Source organism: Triticum urartu, chromosome 7 (assembly GCF_003073215.2).
Source record: "Triticum urartu cultivar G1812 chromosome 7, Tu2.1, whole genome shotgun sequence".
Taxonomy (NCBI): domain Eukaryota; kingdom Viridiplantae; phylum Streptophyta; class Magnoliopsida; order Poales; family Poaceae; genus Triticum; species Triticum urartu.
Genome location: NC_053028.1, coordinates 119,088,305 through 119,110,396, shown reverse-complemented (window position 1 = coordinate 119,110,396; position 22,092 = coordinate 119,088,305). Strand labels below are relative to the sequence as shown.

General features: G+C 46.9%; 1 pseudogene; it reads left to right on the top strand.

Moving 5' to 3' along the window:
- Positions 1–12,079: 12,079 nt before the first annotated feature.
- On the top strand, positions 12,080–18,395 carry LOC125518523 (annotated as a pseudogene).
- Positions 18,396–22,092: the final 3,697 nt, after the last annotated feature.

Genomic DNA, 22,092 nt, shown 5'->3' with positions numbered 1-22,092 from the left:
CCTTGATCTTCTCATAACTAGCACCTTTTTCAATCATTGCCTTCACCGTGCTTCTCCAAGTAGACAGGGTCGTGCTCATCCTCGTGAGGGCAGCATTGTTCACTTTATTCCCTGAGAGGCGTGTGTTTGCAAAGTCAGCGGGGAACTTGTATCGTTCGTGCAGCTTCGTGAAGAGGAGGCTGCGCAAATTCCCTCGATCCTTATGCCTTAGGTTCTCGGTGTTGATCGATACGGTGCTCCGGAGAATGCACCGGAGCTGAATCGAGTACCCCTTGACTACTTCTTTGGGTGTCGTCGGATGCCCGTCGGAGTTCACTTCAGTAAATTCCTCCTTGACGGTGCCGAGCACGCTCGGGCGCCGGTCCTTCCGTTGCCTCTTCGGTTGGCTGCCATCTGTGCTTGCACCGCCATCATCAGTGGTGGCATCCTCGGCGGCACCATCAGTGGTGTCATCCCCGACGCCACTAGGGGTTATGTAGTCAGGATCGATGTCTTCCGCGGCGTCCTCATAGCGGTGAGGTTCTTCCTCCAACTCCTGGGACAGCTCCCAAAATTTCTTGTCGCCCGAACCGCCGGCCTCATCGTTGTGGGCCATGTTTCGCTCTAAATAGGAAAAAAGTTTGGTCAAAAAGTTGGTTATTGTCAAGGAACAAGATCATGGTCTCATCATTTAGGGTTTGTCGACACCGAGGCATCCTAAAAGCTAAGATTTTATCATTTAGGGTTTGTCGACACCGAGGCACCCTAAAAGCCTAAGTGTACATCATTTAGGTTCTCATCACGACACCGAGGCACCCTAAAAGCCAAGGTTTCATCATTTAGGGTTTGTCGACGCCGAGGCACCCTAAATGCTAAGTTAAGTTTTCATCATTTAGGGTTTATCGATGCCGAGGCACCCTAGGTTGGGCCTAATCACTTGGCACTAATCACTTGGCTCTATTGCCACCTATGTTGGGTTTATCATCTAGGGTTTATCGATGCTAAGGAGAATTCTAAGTTGGGCCTAATCACTTGGCTCTATTGCCACCTATGGTTTAATGCAGCAAGAATGGCGGGGCAGTTGATCCTACTTAACTAACTACTAAGATATCCCGGCCCATGCATTAGTCACAAGTACCCCATATGTCCTATTTTTAGCAAAGTCATGCTAAAATTCACGGAAAATTTCAGCATGACCTTTGCTGAAAATAGGACATATGGAGTACCTGAATTTGTCGGGACGGAAGTTAATCGACATTCCGGCAAACTCAAGGGCCTATCGGGGTACCTGCAAAATCATTATCCCCGCGTAATGAAGTCGCCAATGGGTCATTTCAGAAGATCACAAGTAGCATCATCACAAGTACAACATCATCACAAGTACAGCAGCAGCAGTGAATACAGGCATAACAGCAGCAGCAGTAGGTTTATTCTTCTTCTTCATAAACATTAATTCTAGATGCCATAATCAGATCGAAATTTCAAACCACACACTTACTTTCAACTATAAACAAAACTGACTTGCTGTTAATGAACAGTGGCTAAAGATATATAAACAAAACTGACTTGCTGTTAGGTGGTGAAATTAAATGCCTTCATATCCCAGAGGGATGTTTTTCCGTTTTATATTTTGTATTCAAGTAAAACAAACTCCGACCATAGAAGCAGAAATGCCACACAAACTCTAACTACCTACTATTATCTTGGATAGCCACTATGATATATCAGAATCACAAATCATGGATCAACAAAAGCATACCTACGCTCAGCTTGTGTTCAAGAAATAATTATACAATCCACTAAATAACATCAGGAAAAAACAAGTGTTAGCTACAGGTTCTGAGTTCAAAGTTAAATAGCTGCAGGTTCACAGATTAAAGGTATGTGGCAGAAAATTACACCGTGATTATATTCGACAAATAGGAAGTCAAGATTCCACGCTTGTTGGGTTTGCCATAATATACCAAGGCAAGAAAATAGCATGCAATATGTTAACAAGATACAGTGGGCAACATGATAACAAGACTTGGAGTACTTTTGTAAGACCAACTTGTAGCATGCAACAACAGAAACATATAAGTGATACAGCAGAACTAGAGGTCCACACTATAAACACTCAAAAATCAAAAGAATATACTTGGTCGAGAAACATATGTTGTTCTTATCAAAAGCTACAGCCATTACAACTTGAATGCCCTCAGATTGCATACTCAATTGTTTCCATTTCATAGTTTGTATTTCAGTAAAAGAAAACTAATCATACATGAAGAAGTGCCTCACACACAAGCAGACTACCACTGTTACCTTGGACTACCATTTGTTGTTTAAAAAGAATTGTTCACGGTCTCGACAAGAGCAATATACAAATGCTGCCATGGCCCTAGGGTTTGCAGGGGAGGGGTGGAGGAGAAGGAAGGAATCACCTAGGGAGGGGATGGGGGAATGGAGGAAGACGCCGGCGTTGAAGCTCCGGCAGCGGCTGGGCGTTGAAGCTCCGGTGACACACACGTCGAGGGCGCGGGCGGAGGGGGGACGGCGAGGGAGGCGGCGCTCAGCTCGGCGTCGCATGGCCTGGCTGAGCTGAGGTAGAGGTGGTCGTCGTCTCCTCCCTCCTCCCTCGTCCTCTTCCTGGTCCTCCTCCTTCGGCTCCGGGCGCGGGGGCGGCGGTGCGCCGGGGCGGCACGGGGGAGTTGCGGTGGTGGGGGGCATGGGGGCGCGGGGGCGGCGGGGGTGGAGTCCGGCGGGGGTCGGGGCGGCGGCGTCGGGGCAACGCGCGGGTGGATCTGGCGAGGGAGAGGGGTGAAGGGGATCTGGCGAGAGGGAGAGGGAGGAATTAGCTAGGGGGGAAGCTTACTAATGGCGCACCCCGCAGCGGTGCGCCATTAGTAATCTTTTTCATATAGCAATGGCACACCAGCCAGAGGTGCGCCATTAGTAATCTTTTTTATATAGTAATGGCGCACCAGCCAGAGGTGCGCCATTAGTAATCTTTTTTACATAGCAATGGCGCACCAGCCAGAGGTGCGCCACAAGTAATTTTTATTATTATTTTCTGTTGCATCTAATAATTTTTTAGAAAATGAATATGAATATGAAACAGTAATAGTTTTTAATAAAAACAGTAATAATTTTTTTTAAAATATCATCAAATTTGTTATTTGAAAATATTTATGAATATGGAAAAATATCATCAAATTTATTATTTGAAAATATAATCAAATTTGTTTTTTTTTTCAATTTTAGTTACATTCATTTGTGGTGGTGGAGCGGGTCAGGGAGGGTGCGGGGGAGGGTGCGGGGGGTCATCGGCGGCACTGGAGCGAGGGAGGGTGCGGTGGGGCGGTGGAGCGGGGGATTCGAGGGTGGGTGGTCGGCGGCGGCCGGTGGAGCGGGGGAGTAGGGTGTGGGGGGTCATCGCAGCGGTGGAGCGGGGAGGGTGCGGGGGCGGCGGCGGCGGCCGGTGGAGCGTGGGAGAGGGTGCGGGGGGTGCTCGGCGGCGAGGGGGACCGGATCTGGCGAGGTGGGATAGCGGTTGAGATGGAGGGGGGTCGAGATTGAGTGTCCATGAAATTTAAAAACATTCATGAGTTCAAAAAGTGCCCATGAAATACAATCGAGAAATGAAGGCTACAATTTAAATACAATCGATCTTAGCTAGCTATCTGTTCACAATTTTCTTGCCCTTATTTTTCGTAAATGGAGTTCTTCTCTTGAACGGACGTCCTTTAGATAGGGTGGTCCTGCTTCTTCTTGTGGTGTATGTTGATACTTCATCATCGTCGTCATGTTCCATCTTCGGGTCGCCGTACTTGTCGAAGTCTTGCTCATTGGCGACTCCATCCATTCCGGTGATTTTCCTTTTGCCTCTCCTCACAACAACACGACTGGGCTTTGGCGGGTCGGTAATGAAGAAGCATTGGTCCACTTGGGAAGCCAGTACCCATGGCTCATTTTTCGCGGTGACGTTTGCGCCCGCGGTCTTGGATTTGGCTTCGGGTATAACCATGGTGGTGAAATACCGGTCTTCTTTTATGACGTTCTTGGCCCATCTGACACGGAACATCGGGACCTTCTCTCCAGTGTAGCTCAGCTCTCAGATCTCCTCGATCCTTCCGTAGTATCTGTCCTTGTCGTTACCGGTGTAGGATTCCATCGTTACCCCGGAGTTCTGATAATCATCGCTCTTCATGTCCTTTCCCTCGGTGTAGAATGTGTAGCCGTTGATATCGTACGCCTCATACGTCATCAGGTTGTGCTCGGCACCCTGTGACAAGGCGAATATGAGTTGTTCTTCCGTGGAAGAATCCTCATGTAAAGGGTACGACAGAAGCTTCTGCTTGAACCAACGCGTGAAACATGAGTTGTGCTCTTTGATTATATCTCCGTCCGTCCTCTGTTGGCCTCGGTCATTATACGTCTTCTCAATAAAGGTTTTGTGCTCTACCACCCAAGGATCAACCACGTCTATGTGTTGTAGCGTGACTAGGTTTGCTCTTTCAAAGTCGATGAGTCGACCCTCGAAGTCGACATGCATTTCACGGCGACCCTCACGGTGACCCATCCAGCGAGCCTGCCGAGGTGCCTGTTGACGGGCAGACCAACGGGGTTCTCGATGCCTAGATAATTCGTGCAATAGGAGATGCACTCTTCGGTCAGAAAGGCCCTGGCTATGCTTCCCTCTGGACGTGACATGTAGCGAACGTATCCTTTGATGACACCATTCATCCTTTCGAACGGCATCATGTTGTGCAGGAACGTCGGCCCGAGTTGGATGATATCCTCCACGATACGGACCAGCAGATGCACCATAACGTCGAAGAATGCGGGCGGGAAGTACATCTCAAGCTCGCATAGTATCACCACGATCTCTTCCTGTAGCCTTCTGATTTGCCTCACGCCAACCGACTTCCGAGAGATGACGTCGAAAAAGTTGCATAGGCCAAATAGCGTTTCACGAACGTGCGCGTCCATAATCCCACGGATTGCAACTGGAAGTATCTGCGTCATCAGCACGTGACAGTCGTGAGACTTCATCCCGCTGAACTTCTGCTTCGCTGGGTCTAGGTATCTGCTTATCTTCCACGCGTAACTGTAAGGAAGTTTTACTCCTATGAGGCAGGTGAAAAACTGATCGATCTTCTCCTGACTTAGAGTGAAGCATGCGGGAGGGTAGTCATTTCTGGTCTTCTTGGCCTTTTTGCCTTCGCGACGACTTTCCGTGTCCTGCTTCGCCTCATCATCATCATCATCATCATCATTAGCGTGAAGCTCCTCCCTGATGCCCATTGATTTCAAGCCTGCCCTTGCTTTCGGCCCATCTTTGGTCCTCTCTGGTATGTTGAGCAGGGTACCTAGCAGACTCTCGCACACGTTCTTCGTGATATGCATGACATCAAGGCTGTGAGGCACACGGTGGATCTTCCAGTACGGCAAGTCCCAGAATACAGACCTCGTTTTCCATACCTTCAGCAGCGGCTCTGGCGCCTTTCGCTTCTTTCCCGTCTCTGGCGCCTTTTGCTTCTTTCCCGGCAGTGGGCAATCTTTCCAATTTTTCAACAGCTCGTCTATTTCCTCGCCGCTCCTCGTACGCGGGCGTCTTCGGGGTTCGGTTTCACCATCGAACAGATCCTTGCTTTTCCTTCACAGGTCATCATCGCGAAGCCACCTTCGATGTCCCATGAACATGGTTTTCGAAGACCCGAGAACTCTATCTAATTGGCGATACATTGTGTCATCCATGCACCTGACGCATCCAGAAAATCCGTGGACCACCTGCCCCGCGAGATATCCGTAACCGAGATAGTCGTGCACCGTCGTGAGCAGTGCGGCTCTCATAGGGAAATATTGTTTCTCTGTGGCGTCCCATGTATTGGCTGGCGTTTTCCACAGCGTGTCTAGCTCCTTTTTCAGCAGCCCCAGATACAGATTGATGTCGTTTCCTGGTTGTTTCGGCCCTTCAATTAGCATACTCATGTGAATGTACTTCATCTTCATGCACAAACAGGGGGGAGGTTGTACATCCACACAAACACAGGCCAGGTGCTATGTGTGCTTCTCTGGCTGCCAAACGGATTGACTCCATCGGTGCTCGCACCCAGTACAATGTTCCTTGGATCCTTCCCAAATTCTGGGTGTTCGAAGTTCAACGCTTGCCACTGGCTCCCATCCTTAGGGTGACTCAGCATCTTGTCTTTTTTATTTATCTCCGGATCATTTGCGTCATCTTCTCGCTTCTTCTCCTCCCTATCCGCGTGCCAACGCATGAGCTTTGCTACCTTAGGGTCCGCGAAATACCGCTGTAGACGAGGAGTGATCGGAAAGTACCACACCGATTTTCGAGGAGCTTTCTTCCTCTTCTTGTATCGAGTGACGCCGCACACCAAACATATGGTATACTCCGCGTGCTCGTCCTGATAAATGATGCAATTGTTCATGCACACATGGTATTTCACGTGCAGTATATCCAGAGGACACACGATTTTCTTCGCCTCCTCGAAACTGGTCGGGCACTTGTTCCCCTTGGAAAGACGTTCGTGCCAGAATGACATGTTCTCGTCGAAGCATGCGTCAGTCATTTTGTGTTTTACCTTCATCTCCAGAGCCATGAGCGTTACTTTCAGACGGGTATCCTCGAGCTTGCATCCTTCATACAATGGAGTAACCGCGTCTATCTCCAGTTGATCCAGCTTGGATTTCTCTCGGGCGGCAGCCCTTGCGTTATCCGTCTGCTTGAGAAGCAGCTCTTGAATATGAGGGTCCTGCACCCAGCCCATTGATGGTCCATCGTCGTCTGCTCCGCCGGCATCTTCATCTTCATGATCATGCCCTTCGTCTGCTCCGGCATCTTCCTCATCATCATGTCTGGCATCTTCTACATGATGACTGTGTACAGCATCACCGTCGTGATCATGTCCTGGAGATTCTTCGCCTTCTCGCCCGCCCGAGCCGCGGTGGTTGTCTTGCTACCCTTCCTCATTTCTTGCCCGGCCCCCATGGACGAATTCATAGTCATCTTCATCACCTTGCCACCGATAGCCATCCATGAAACCACGCAAGAGCAGGTGGTCCCGCACCTGCCCGGAATCCGGGTCCGCAATAAGGCTCTTCAGCTTGCATCTTCGACACGGACATCTTATCTCCGTCTCGTTCTTTTGAAGCATCTCGGCCTTCGCAGAGCTCAAAAACCTATTCACGATGCCTTCGGTCATCGTGCGGACCATGGTCGCCTGCGGGGTAGAGCAAAACGATATTTTAGAACCAAGAAAAAATTTGGCATGACTTTCCCTAAAAATAGGACCAAAAATAATGCATAGTGCCAAAATTCTCGCCGAAACGGAAATGAATCAACATTCCGGCAAAATATTGGCAATTATCGCATTTCAAATACCGGTACCTGCAAACACAAACATATATGCAACACCACAAACATACATAGATCTAGTTAGGCCACAAAAAGTGCATGTGCACGTTGTTGGAGGGAGAACAACATAAAGATAGTTTCCCTCTTACTTACCTATCAAAAAAAGGTAATTTAACCACTTAATTTGGATGAATCTATGGTGCAAATGAGGTGAGGAGGAGGAGGCAGCCGAGACAAGCTTGGAGGAGGAGGTGGAGAGAATGAAGTGGGGAAAGTGAGTTGGTAGATGTGGATGTCCAAGGCGCACCGTGGCATAGTGCGCCATTACTAGTTTTAAACTAGTAATGGCGCACTATGCCACGGTGCGCCATTAGTAGTTTTGTAAAGAAAGGAATAAAAAAATACAATAGTGGCGCACTATGTGGCTGGTGCGCCATTACTAGTTAAAACTAGTAATGGCGCTAGTTAAAACTAGTAATGGCGCACTGTGCCTGGATGCGCCATTAGTATGTTTGGAAAAATGAAAAATAAAAAAATTTACTAGTGGCGCACCATGTGTCTGGTGCGCCATTAGTGTCTTCCACACTAATGGCGGACCTGCACATGATGCGTCACTGCTATATAGTAGTGGCGCACCACATGTCAGGTGCGCCATTAGTATCCATTTCATCTATAGTCCTTTTCCTAGTAGTGCGTTGATCAAATGACAACTCATGTCTATGGTTAGGAAACTCAATCATCTTTGATCAATGAGCTAGTCAAGTAGAGGCATACTAGTGACACTATGTTTGTCTATGTATTCACACATGTATTATATTTCCGGTTAATACAATTCTAGTATGAATAATAAACATTTATCATAATATGAGGAAATAAATAATAACTTTATTATTGCCTCTAGGGCATATTTCCTTCAGGGAGAAGGTAAGAGAAATCATTTTTATGGCATGGTAGTTTTTGTGGAAACAAGCTGATAACTTATGTACCACAGATGTGATAATTTACATAGTATAGGCTTGGTAACTTTTTTTCCAGAAAAAAAGTCGTCGGAATATACCAAGGAAAAATGTTATTAAAAAATACCTCCTAATAACTCCTGCGTAAACAACATGATAATACACATACATGAGAGCTGATAACTCATATACAAATATCATGGTAATTTTTTGACCGAGGGAATGAATATTGTTGAAAAGCATACCCGATAACTTTTGCGGAACGTGGTAATATAAACAGCAAAGCTGATAACTCACTGCAAACATCATAATCACTTTTTAAACCTGGGATAAAAGTTTGTTGAAAACATACCACGAGAAACTTTTGTGTAAATGACACGGTAACTAATGTATTACAGACGTGATAACTTACGTAGTTCAGATGTGTGGTAACTTTTGGTCCGAAAAAAATTCATCAGAACATATCAACATGGGGTCTAGTTTTGAATATCTCGTTGAGACGATTTTTTTTGTGAAGACGGTTTTTCAATAGGAGCGGCGGTTTGAGCTACAAAACATTTTGAAGTTTGAAAAAAGAAAGAATTTAGGATAACATCAGCTTTTCGTCCTTTAGTGCATATATGCATATTATTAGAGGGAGGAGTGCACGTAAAAGAAAAATTAGTCATTCTAATGCATGCATGTATATAATTAGAGTGAAGTAAGAATCGTTCTTGCCTATTGCTAAAATCCAAATGTTTGGTAATTACAAAAGTCCATCGCTTTATTATTAGGGGAAGATTCATTTATGGAAATAGAAGAAGATATTTTACTTGGTAATCAGCGAATGTTTGTACCTAATGCTTTATATCTTTTTTTGAGTGCATTTGAGTGTATGTTCCTTGAAACAAGGTAAAAGATGGTATCGTACCTTGTTGGTAACTGTTTGTTCAAATTCAGTGAAAACAAAAGGGATTGAGCAGTGACTAATGTCAAAAAAATATGCTCTTCTTTAGCCTAGCCCGCCCAATTTTTCTTTGAAGCTCCGCCACTATAATGTTGAGTCGTCCAATGAGGAGGACTATACAGATGCGACGATGATGATGTAGGTGGTGCTTGAAGACACGGAGCATGAGGTGGAGGATGTTCATAATTTCAAGTGATAGATCAAGGATCATCTTTGCGCGGTTAAGAGGGACAACAATGTAGGAGTGTGATATTTTTTAATTAAAACTACCGCTGCACTTTAACTATTTTAAACTATATATACAGCCATTTGAACCTGTATATCTAATTTTTTTAGGGCCAAATGTATGTGCGCAGTCTTTGATGGCTGGCTCACGCATATATGTCAGAGGACTGATCCTTCTGTTCGTGGATGGATGCCGAAACAAATTTACACGTCAACATTGTAAATGCCCTGATAGCAACGACCAAGGTCACAGGCGCTGGATTTAGTTTGGTTCGAGAGTTGTTTCATGCCTGGATTGTGTCACTCGTCTTGATGCAAGCGTACGTACCTGGGATGGTATGGCCAAAAGTGAACTCGCATGGGAGTTTTCCTTTGCTACCATGACCTGTTAGCCGTTAGGTTTAGTGTGGATGGTCAGGACTGGGTGCTACAGTACGAGATATGCACGCTTCCTAATAGTACTACTACTATATTATGAGATTCAAAAAATAATGCTTCCTTACATTATTAGGCTCGATCGATCGATCTAGGTGGAGACACAAACCTAACCATAGAAAACAAGATGGGAATAAGAGCATCTTCAGCCGTTCGGCCCCCCATGGCGCTAAAAAAGGGCGGTCTGGGGGCGAACCAGCACTAGTTCGGCCCTTGGGGGCGACCTAACTCCCAGTCACGCCCCCAGGTGCCGCCCCCAGGACGCGAAAAATTCGAACTTGGTCGTTCCCGCTCACAAAAGACGCCATAAGTCGGGCGATTGCAAGCCACAGTTCGGCGTACAAAAAATAGAGCGGCAGAAGTTTGCGTGCGCATCACTCGGTGGGCTCTGCCCCAGGCGTCGGCGGAGTTGGCATGCGCGGGCTTGGCGGTGTCGGAGCAGCCTCTGCGCTGGGCGGTGTCGGCGCGGCTTCGGTGGTGCTGGGCGTTGTGGAGGCGTCGTCACGCGGGCTTGGCGTTGGCGTCGGCGTCCTTGTCGAGGGAAGCTGGTTCAGGATGAGGCCGCGCTCCGCCAAGTACCACGCCTTGACCGTCTCGTCGGTGCTCTGGAGCATGTCCGCCCCGCCCAGCAGTTAAGCCAGGTCGGTGTTTCTCTTCTTGGCAGCGACGTTCGTCCGGAGCAGGTCGAGCTTGACGGCGCTGCTCGACATCAACGCCGACCACCGCGCCTCGGTCTTCTCTTCACGAAGGAAGGCCCGGGCCTGCGCGTCGGCGAGGCAGTGCTCGATGGACTCCTGCACTCGAGCGGTGGCCACGTGGGCGTATTTCCCCTTCTTGGCAACTTTGTTGCCGTCCGGCCGCTCTTCCGATGCGCCAGGAGTCGGCGCATCCGGCTTGTAGGTCTCCTTGGCCTTGTCGAGGGTGCACCGGACTTCCGCCCACTTCTCGGACTTGTCAATGCGCTTGTAGACGTGGAGGTACTTGAATTCGGCGTCGTTGTTGCTCTGCCGGTACAGGGCGAACATGCGCAGCAACTGCGCGGAGGAACAAACAGTTGGCGCGCATACACGGCGAAGAGAGGCGGGAGACCAGCGTGGCATACCTGATCCTCGACGCTGGCGCCGCTCTCCGGGCGAGCCGCGACCTCCTCGACGACCCCATGCCATTTGTTGCACGCCCCCTGGATACGCCCCCAATGGTTCGCCATCGCCTTGGAGCCGCGCTGCATGTAGACGCCTTTGAAGTAGGGGTCGACGAGATTGCGCTCGTCGAACTCGGCCTTGATGCGGTCCCAGTACGTGTCGATGCTCTGGTTCGTGCCGGTCGTCGGGTCGAGGCAGACGACTTTCCATGCTTCAGCAAGGCATTCCTCCTCCTTGGATGCCCACTTGATGTGCGGCTCGCCTGTCCTGGCCGCCCTCTTCTTCTTCTTGCGCCCCTTTGCCGTTGCAGGCGTCGGCTCCTCCTCCTCCTCCTCCTCCTCCTCCTGCTCGTCCTGCGTAGACGTAGCCGAGCTCGCCGTCCATGCCGCCGCTGAGATCCACCACCTCGTCCTGGGTGACGAACCCGGGAGATGCGGCGGCCGCGGCCGAACCTGTCGCGATGATGTCGTCCATGTCGGCCTCGGTCTCGTCGGTGTCGCCGAGGTGCGAGAAGGGCAAGGGCCACGGCATAGGGGAGGAAGCGTAGGCGGGCGGCGAGTAGTTGTATGGAGGGTACTGCACGCCGGCGAAGGCGGGAGAGGGCGTGCGCTGGGCCAGGCTATCCAAGGGGAGGTGACGTTTGGGTTGAACCCACCGTGCGTGTCCTCGTCGATGTAGCCCGGCGAGGGCGATCCCCATGGCTGCGGAGAGCCGACGCCTTGCTGGCCCCAGGGCGCGTACTGGGCGTGGCTTCCGGGTGGATTCATCAATCCCCGCGCGAGTCGCCTCGGCCTCAGTTTGGTCCGCCGAGGCAACCGCAGCCGCGCGCGCCGCGTTGTCGCGGGCCTTCTTGGCGATGGCCCTGTTCCGCCGGTCGGCAATGACAGCCTCCCGCCGCTGAACTTCCGCCCTCCACTCGGCGTTTGACATGCCCGGTGGCTTGATCGGCGGCGCCCTCGGCTTCCTCTGCTTCGGCTGGGTGACGGAGGCGGTCGCGGTTGCCGTCACGCGGGGGGCGACGTACTTCTTCGGTGGCATGGCGGCCGGCTGGGAGGGAGGCGAGCAGAAGGAAGGAAGAGTACGGGAGGGAAGTGGGGAAAACGCGGGAAGAAACGGCGGGAAGAGGCGCTCGCCTCGCCGACAGGGCGGACCCATGCGTCCTTTTCGCTTGTGTCGGCGCTCCAGACGCCCCTAGGAAACCGGGTTCGGCCTGGGTCCGCTGGCACCAGTTTCGGCCCGAGCCGGCGAAAAACGGGTTTCTAGGGGCGTGACTAGACCGTTTTTTCAACGCCGGCACGGCAAAAACGCATGGGAAGGACCTGTTGGAGGCGCGGCTAGAGATGCTCTAAGGTCGAGGCGGAGACACAGAGCTCCGGCAGCCGATCCGCTGTCCGGCCGCCGCAGGAAGGACGTGCAGCATGTGCATGGTCTTCCTTGGAAGGCGGAGTGGAGGGACTGGGCGGCGCTGCCCCGCGACGTCCTGTCGGTCATCCTCAGCCTGGTCCCGCAAGCCGACGTCCTCCGCAGCGCGGGCTGCGCGTGCGCCTCGTGACGGCGGCTGGCCCACGATGAGCCGCTGCTGTGGCGGCACATCGACCTCGCCGCCGACGAGGACGCGGACCCAGACTCAGACCCACCGGCGGCGTTAGATAATAACGAGAATAAATGAGACAAAGAGACACGGATTTTACGTGGAAACCCTTGCGGGAGAAAACCACGGACGCACGAAAGCGCGATTACTATGAGGAGGAGTATTACAAGCACGAGACGACAGACCGTCTGAGGTGCGACTACATGGGGTATATAAGAGGGCAATACATGAGAGTCCTTAGAGGACAAGTAAACGAGTTGTACTCGTACGCGTCGACGTCAACGCAAAGGCCCACACCGGTTGTACTACGTCTAGTCCAACACGGTATAATTTGGATCACAATTTAACAATCTCCACCTTGATCCAAATTTCCTCCAGTAGTCGAAGAAAGTGAATAACTCCATCCAAATCAGCATAAACACCTTGTGCGTCAAAGTCCATAGGACTAGTGAGAAATACCAACTAAGCCTGAGCAAAGCTCAAACTTATTGGTCGGAACTGGCTTTGTCATCATATCCGCGGGATTATCATGAGTACTTATCTTGCATACCTTCAAATCACCTTCAGCAACAACATCTCGAATATAATGATATCTGACATTAATGTGCTTTGTTCTCTCATGATACATTGGATTCTTTGTAAGATATATAGCACTTTGACTGTCACTAAATACGGTAGGGCAAGATGAGTCTCCACAAAGCTCAGTGTACAAACCTCTCAACCAGATAGCTTCTTTGCATGCCTCAGAAATAGCCATATACTCGGCATCAGTAGTGGAACAAGCCACAATAGACTGCAAAGTTGCTCTCCAACTCACAGCACAACCACCAATGGTGAAAACATAACTTGTGAGTGACCTTCTCTTATCCAAATCACCAGCAAAATTAGAATCAACAAAACCAACAAGTCCATCTCTAGTTTTCCCAAACTGTAAATAAGCATTAGAAGTACCATGCAGGTATCTGAAAATCCACTGAACTGCTTTCCAATGCTCTTTTCCAGGATTAGCCATGTATCTACTGACAACACTCAATGCATATGATAAGTCAGGATGAGAACAAACCAAGGCATACATAAGTAAACCAACTGCACTCGAATAGGGAACTCTAGACATGTACTCAATATCTGCATCTGACTTAGGACATAAAGCTGATGATAATTTGAAGTGTGCAGCTAACGGGGTACTTACTGGCTTGGCATTATGCATATTAAAACGACGAAGAACTTTATCAATATATCCCTTCTGACTTAGATACACTTTTCCAGACGGTCTATCTCTGGATATTTCCATGCCAAGTATTTTCTTTGCTGCACCCAAATCCTTCATCTCAAATTCATTACTCAATTGCTTCTTTAGTTCATTAATCTCTAACATACTCTTTGCAGCAATAAGCATATCATCAACATAAAGGAGCAAATAAATAGTTGAACCTTTGACAGTTTTCAAATAAACACAACTATCATAGTTAGACCTTTTGAAACCTTGAGAGAGCATAAAGGTGTCAAATCTCTTGTACCACTGTCTAGGGGATTGCTTCAATCCATAAAGAGAATTCTTTAACTTACAGACAAGCTTTTCTTTTTCAGGAATAACAAAACCTTCAGGTTGTTCCATATAAATATCCTCTTCTAATTCTCCATGTAAAAATGTGGTTTTAACATCCAATTGTTCAAGCTCAAGATCATGCATGGCAACAATACTAAGTAAAGTGCGAACAGAGCTATGCTTCACAACAGGAGAAAAGACTTCGTTATAGTCAATACCTGGAATCTGACTGTAACCTTTAGCAACTAACCTTGCTTTATATCTTGTCTCATCATTAGGAGAAACACCTTCTTTCCTCTTGAAAACCCACTTGCAACGAATAGGTTTCTTCTCTCTAGGCAATCTTACTAAATCCCAAGTGCCATTCTTTTCAAGTGATTCCATCTCATCATGCATAGCGGTCATCCACTTATTACTATCACCAGAAATAATAGCCTCAGAATATGAAGAAGGCTCAACATTACCTTCAATTTCTTCTGCAACAGATAAAGCAAAAGAAACAATATTGCACTCTTCAATTAACCTGTCAGGTTTATTAATACCCCGCCTGACTCTGTCACGTGCGAGATTCCAACTGGGTGGAACAATAGGCTGATTTGGAGTGGGAGTGACATGATCATCATTAACGGCGGGTTCATCATGTGCATCAACAATTTCATTACCAGATGTATCACCTTTATCAATAACATGCTCCACCCGAACAGTAGGCTCCTGAACAATAGGCTGTTGTTCACTCTCAACGGGAACATTAGTAGATGAAACATCATGTAACATAGCAGATTCATTAAAGATAACATTTCTGCTAATAACAACCTTCTGGGTTTCAGGATTCCATAATTTAAAACCTTTAACACCAGACTTATAACCAAGAAAGATGCACTTAACAGCCCTAGGCTCCAATTTTCCATTATCAACATGAGCATAAGCAGTGCAACCAAAAACTCTCAACTGTGAATAATCAGCAGGTGAACCAGACCATACCTCAATTGGAGTTTTCTTATTAAGAGCAATAGATGGTGAACGGTTAATGAGATAACAAGCAGTGGAAGCGGCCTCAGCCCAAAAACGCCTATGCAAACCTACATTGGACAACATGCAACGGGCTCTAGAAATAATGGTCATGTTCATGCGCTCAGCAACCCCGTTTTGTTGAGGAGTATAAGGAACGGTGTAGTGTCTGACAATGCCTTCAGACTTGCAATAATTCTTAAATTGCTTAGAACAGAATTCCATACCATTATCAGTGCGAAGTATTTTTACCTTCTTTTCAGTTTGTCTCTCAATCATAATCTTCCACTCCTTAAATGCTGAGAATGCTTCATATTTATGCTTCAAGAAATAAGGCCATACTTTTCTTGAATAATCATCAATAATAGTCAGCATGTAACTAGCACCACCTAGTGACTTCTTGCGAGATGGTCCCCATAAATCAGAATGCACATAATCAAGAATACCTTCAGTTGTATGAGTCGAAGTGTTGAACTTCACCCTCTTGTGTTTGCCGAAGATACGATGCTCACAAAATTTCAGTTTACCAGGTTCATATCCATCAAGAAGACCTCTCTTATTTAACTCTGCTAAACCAAGTTCACTCATATGTCCAAGACGCATATGCCAAAGCTTAGCAGCATCACAATCAGAATTCTTTGAAACAACTGGAGTAGCGTTACCTGAAACTGTAGAATCGAAGGTAATAAAGACCATTGGTCGAACTTAGATCACCTTTCATCACAATAAGGGAACCTTTGGTGACTTTCAAAACACTATCTTCACCTGAATACTTGTATCCCTTTGCATCAAGGGCACTCATAGAAATAAGATTTCTCTTCATCTTCGGAATATACCGAACATCTGTCAAAGTTCTGATTATGCCATCAAACATCTTGATTCGAATAGAACCTATGCCTTCAATCTTGCATGGTGAATTATCAAAACCCAAAACGGAACCAGCAGAAGTAGTGGAATCAAAAATATTAAACCAATCTCTATGTGGACACATATGAAAAGTACATGCAGTATCAAGTACCCACTCATCATTGGTCTCAGCACATCCAGCAATAACGACAAGAGCATCATCGGAACTATCATCACGAGCAACGTTAGCAGAATTTTCACCTTGTTTGTTACCTTTTCTCTTTTCCTTATTCTGCAACTTGAAACACTCAGAGATGTCATGCCCGTCTCTCTTGCAATATCTACAATACTTCTTGTCTCTGGATTGTGACCGGCCCCTGTGGCCGTTCTTACTTTTGCCTCTGTTTCCATTGTGTGAGTTCTTCTCCTTTGTCCTGCCACGAACAGATAATCCCTCGGCTTGGGATGAACTCGAACCATCATGAGGCACCATTAATTTCATCTTCTCCTTAGAGTTCAAAGCTTCATAAACTTCATTAAGTGTGAGAGTATCACGACTGTATAATATGGTGTCTCTAAAATTGGTATAAGAACTTGGCAGTGAACAAAGTAACATTAGAGCAGTATCTTCCTCTTCATACTTAACCTCCATTGCAGCTAGATCAGATATGATCTCTTTAAATTCTGAAATATGATTCAAAACATTACCTCCCTCGGGTAACCTGTGCAGGAATAATTTTTGCTTCAGATGCATCTTGCTGGTGAGATCTTTAGTCATGCAAATCCCTTCCAGCTTTAACCATAGAGCGGCGACAGTTTTCTCGCTCAAAACTTCCTGCAAAATATTATTATGCAAATGGAGTTGAATTTGTGACAAAGCCTTACAATCAATTCTTTTCTCCTCAGCAGTCCAGTCCTCAATTCGGTTCTTCCCAAAACTATCCAGTGCTTCATCATAGTCAGACTGTGCCAACAACGCCCGCATCTTGACTTGCCATAGGGTAAACCTTGTGTCACGGTCCAGCAGCGGAAGATCGTACTTCATGGAAGCCATGAGTCGATAAATCTATGTACACAAAGTAGTACAAGCCCGATAGAAAATTCTTGATAGAATTAATTTGCGGAGTGAATAAAAATATAGGATAGATAGCACCTGGTAGAGTAACTGGTTGGACGTAGCAATTTAAGATCTGAACCAATACTAGTACCCTCGAGGTGAACAGTACTCCAAAATTGATCAGTACTAGTACTATGCACTAGTAGCTGAGTCGATCCCTTTGTATGATGAATTGTAGCGTGGAAGTAGTAGATCGATTAGGCGCTGGCTTGACCACGTGAAAAGGTGGAGCAAGCAAATCGTCCCTGATGCCTCGGGACTTGAAGCCCGTACGTGGAGCAGCAGCAGCGGTAACTCGGACTCGGCGACGTGCGGCTGGCCAGCTGCCGTGTCGAAAATCGATCTCCACTCGGATTCGACGGATCGCCCAGACGTGCGCCGCCGCCGCGCACGTAACCTAATCTCTCGTCTCAATCTCGTATCTGTAAAAACTTGACTCTGTATATCACTTGTTAGATAATAACGAGAATAAACGAGACAGAGATACACAGATTTTAAAGAAAACCCTTGCGGGAGAAAATCACGGACGCACGAAAGCGCGATCACTGTGAGGAGGAGTATTACATGCACAAGACGACAGACCGTCTGAGGTGCGACTATATGAGGTATATAAGAGGGCGATACATGAGAGTCCTTAAAGGACAAGTAAACGAGACGCATCGACGTCAACGCAAAGGCCCACACCGATTGTACTACGTCTAGTCCAACACGGTATAATTTGGATCACAATTTAACAGGCGGGCTGGTAGGAGATGGCGCGTGCCGCCGTGCGGCGCAGCGCCGGCCGCTGCGAGTCCTTCCGCGGCCGCGTCAACAGCACCTTCCTCCTCTTCCTCGCCCGCACGTACTACGCCGATCGATCGATCCAAATCGTCTCACGTATGTATACCTCTCCTAAACCCGAAATCCTGACTGATAATCTACCTCTTTCTTAACAGGGCGCCATTGCTGCGGAGCCTCCACGTGACCTGCCGGTTCGACATGGCGAGCAGGCACTTCATCCACGCGGTGGCGAAGAAGCTCCCTCTGCTGGAGCAGCTCGCGCTGTCGGGCGGCATGGTCGAGCAAGACTCGTTGGCCGCTCTCGTCGACAACTGGCCGCGCCTTGGGCTGCTCCACGCCGGCGGCTGTCACACCTGGAGCCCGATTGACAAGACTTTCCAAGAGAGGCTCGAGAGTGCGATCAAGGATCTCCGACTGCCATACCGCCGCGCCCTAATGCGTTCTTTCGGTCCTATCGCTAGTGCGCGGACGGGACGTTTGCGCCGGTCAGTCAGGCCCTGAACTGCACGCATGAATATTTAGGATGTGTTTGATAGCCTGCATAAGCCTGTATGTTCTCTACTCGACCCACTTTTCGTTGTTTGGTAGTCTGCGCAGGATCTCCTCAACTATGCTATGCTCATCCCGAATACCCCTGTAGCCACGCTTAGGAAAGAACCTGTGAAAGGAGGTTCGCTGGTCAGCATGCATGGGTCGAACCCACGAAAAAATCTGAGCCCAACCCACCGGCTCCCATCTGGACCCACGAACGTTAGGGTTACCCCAACTCTCCCGACTCCCCAGCGATCCCGTTCTCTCCTCGCCACCTCGTCATCTTCTGGTCGCCGCGTGCCGCCGCTGCTCCAACTCGCCATCGCCATCGCCATCGCCTAGCAAGGTATTCCCTCGTACCTCTTGTTCCTCGTTCTACTGTCCTCCCTCCCGTTCCTACTCCTTCCTCAATCTTCCACCCTCCTGCTTATAATCAGCTAGCACGTAATGAGAAATAGATGGACCTTGAGAGAGAAAGTAGATTAGAAGATGTCTGCGTTTGATGTTTGAAGAAAAAAAAACTATCCTCTCTTTTGTTTATCCTTTGATGTTTGGTGCTAGATGCCCAGGTTGCATCTGCACTGTTCTTTTCGATTGAAAAGATGACCTTTGACATATACGATAGATGTAGTTGATTTGCTAGATGGCTTTTCTTAGTACGTCATGACTGCTAGATGTCCAGGTTGCATCGGCATACTCTTTTACTAATACAGTAGATGTCCAAGTTGTTTTGCTAGATGTCTTTTCCTAGTACGACATGACTGCTAGATGCCCAGGTTGTATCATTTGAGAGAGATGGTACTAGTTTATATAGCACTGATTTTCTTTTTGTAAACGCAAATCATGTTTCCCATTCATTACAGTTTGTGTTGATTTTCTTATTTGTTATTTTTTTGTGAATCATGCTTATTTTTTAGTTGGTATAATTTGCAAGATATCACAATTTTTTTCTTTATCTACCATTTATTTTCTTCAAACATGAAACACTCATGTATTTCTAATTGTTTAGATGGATGACTTGGCTAGAAAACGACGCCAACTAATTGTGAGAGGAGCCAGTCTAGTAGCTGCATTGTGTGCTTATATGACATTTGTGTTAAGAAGAGCTAGGGAACAAACCCCGGGGATAATTGTGGGTACTATGGCTGAACGTGCCGTAGCTAGGGAGTCCAACTTGAGATACATTTATCACTCTAGCGACATAAATTGCTCAAATCAGCTTAGAATGAGAAAAGCTCCCTTTTTCCGTTTGTGTACTTTGTTTAGAGAGAGAGAATTGTTGGTGGATAGCATCCATACTTCTATTGAGGAACAAGTAGCCATGTTTCTTCTAGTGGTCGGGCACAACCAAAGGTTTAGGACACTACAACCGATTTTTAGAAGATCTATTGAAGTAATTAGTAGGTATTTTAAGGCAGTGCTTTATGCTGTTGGAGAGTTGCGAGATGAGATGATTCGGCCTCCCTCCAATCGATGCCACCCTAAAATACAACAAAGCACCCCTTCAATCCATATTTCAAGGTAAATTATCTTGTTTCCAAATAAGGTCAAAAAATTGATGAGACTTATGAATAACAAATATTTGTCTTCATTAATTAGGATTGTGTTGGAGCAATTGATGGAACTCATGTGCTTGCTAGAGTCCCAAGAAGGATCTCGGCTGCCTTTAGGGGTAGAAAAGAAGGGACTACCCAAAATGTCATGGCCGCGGTAGACTTTGATCTAGAGTTTACCTACGTACTTGCAGGGTGGGAGGGTTCAGCCCATGATGCCCTTATACTTGCAAATGCATTGGAGAGGGATGATGGGTTGAAAGTTCCTACAGGTAATAAACTAGACTCATAACTAAATACATAAATATTGTTCTCCTGTAGCTAATAGTTGTTGTTCCATAGGGAAATTTTACCTTGTTGATGCGGGGTATGTTGTGAGACCGGGTTTTCTTCCACCATACCGTGCCACAAGGTACCACTTGAAGGAGTACGGGCGAGGGAATCATCCTCAAAATGAGAGAGTTGTTCAACTTAAGACACTCTTCTTTGGGGACATCGGTCGAAAGGGCTTTTGGTGTGTACAAAAATCGGTGGAAGTTTGTTTACAATAAGCCATTTCATCCTTTCAAGACCCAAGTAAAAGTAGTCATTGCTTGTGCAATTCTCCACAACTGGGTACTTCAATTTGGTGAAGATGAATATTTCCCTCCTGAGGAAACTTGGAACCCGGAACCCACCGACGAAGATCACAATGATATAGTCCATGACAATAATTCTTGGGCTCATAAGAGGGACCAGTTAGCAAATCAGATGTGGGCGAATAGGGGGGCGGCACACATTTGATGTATCGTGTTGAAACTTGATCTTGTAATCCTAATAATTGAGTTGTGACTCGTGTTGTAATCCCTCTATTTGAATTGAGTGGTGCATTGTGAAACAATTTGTGGATGTTATATTTATGTACTAAAATTTGTTTTTTAATTGCTGGAATGTTTATATTGTAGCGTTGCAATGTTATAACAAAATGTTGAAAAAATTCAAACCTAGGATTTTGAATATGTTACTAATTCCTGGACCCCGCCTATGTCTGCTATCATGTTGAAAGGTCTTGCAGATGTAGCAGCAAAAGGTGTTAGGACTGACAAAGGATTCAAGGAGGCCGATAAAATGAAAGTTGCAAAGGCTTTGACCGCTTTTGTTGGTTATGATGTGAGTAACACCCAGGTGCACAATCATCTTCGCAAGTGGCGGACTAGGTGGCAAAGAATTGTTCATCTCCGTGGATTAAGTGGTGCACTTTGGGACGATGACAAGAAAATGATAGTCCTAGAAGAGCAACACTATTTAGGCCACACTCAGGTACGATTGCAATTTTTTTTAAATGCTCAAATGGATTACTTCATTGATGAAATGGTGCTGAAACGAGTTACTCTTTGTGCTGAAATTAGTTACTTCTGTTGCTTAAATGTTGAAATGTTGTTTTATTCTGTAGGACCATCCAACGGATGCTGAATTACTGAACACGCCGCTTGAGCACTACAATTATATGGAACTTTGCTTCGCTGATAAGCTCGCCACTAGGAGGTTTTCAATGGGCTCTGGTGTGCCATTGGGAAAACCTGTTGATGTGGAGGGCAAAGGAAAACCCATTGTTGTGGAGGGGCAAGGAACAAGTGGCGAGGGATTTGTGAATGGTCCTGTTGGGGCTGAGTTCGTATTTGTTGGTGCTAGTGAAACTAATGATCCTTCTCCTAGTACAACTAAGAAGAGGAAGAGGACATCTGTTATGACTAAAGAAGACTCAATCCAGGTTAACAACATGTCTGATGCTGTGCGTGAGATTGCAAGTGCTATCAACAACACATGTCATACCGAAACACACCCTGATTTGTACAAGGCTGTAATGGACCTTGTTGAGTATGATCTCGCTGAGCGGTTGGCTGTTTTAGATTATCTGACTGAACATAAGGGAAAAGACCTTAATTTTGTGAAGATGGATGAGGAAGTCCGCAAAGCATCGTTCAAGCGTATCTTGGAGAAGAATCCTGATCTTGTTTGAGTTGATGTTAGTTGGTGCATTTTGAGAATTATCCCTTTAATAAGTTGAATTTGGAATGAGACTATATGTAATATG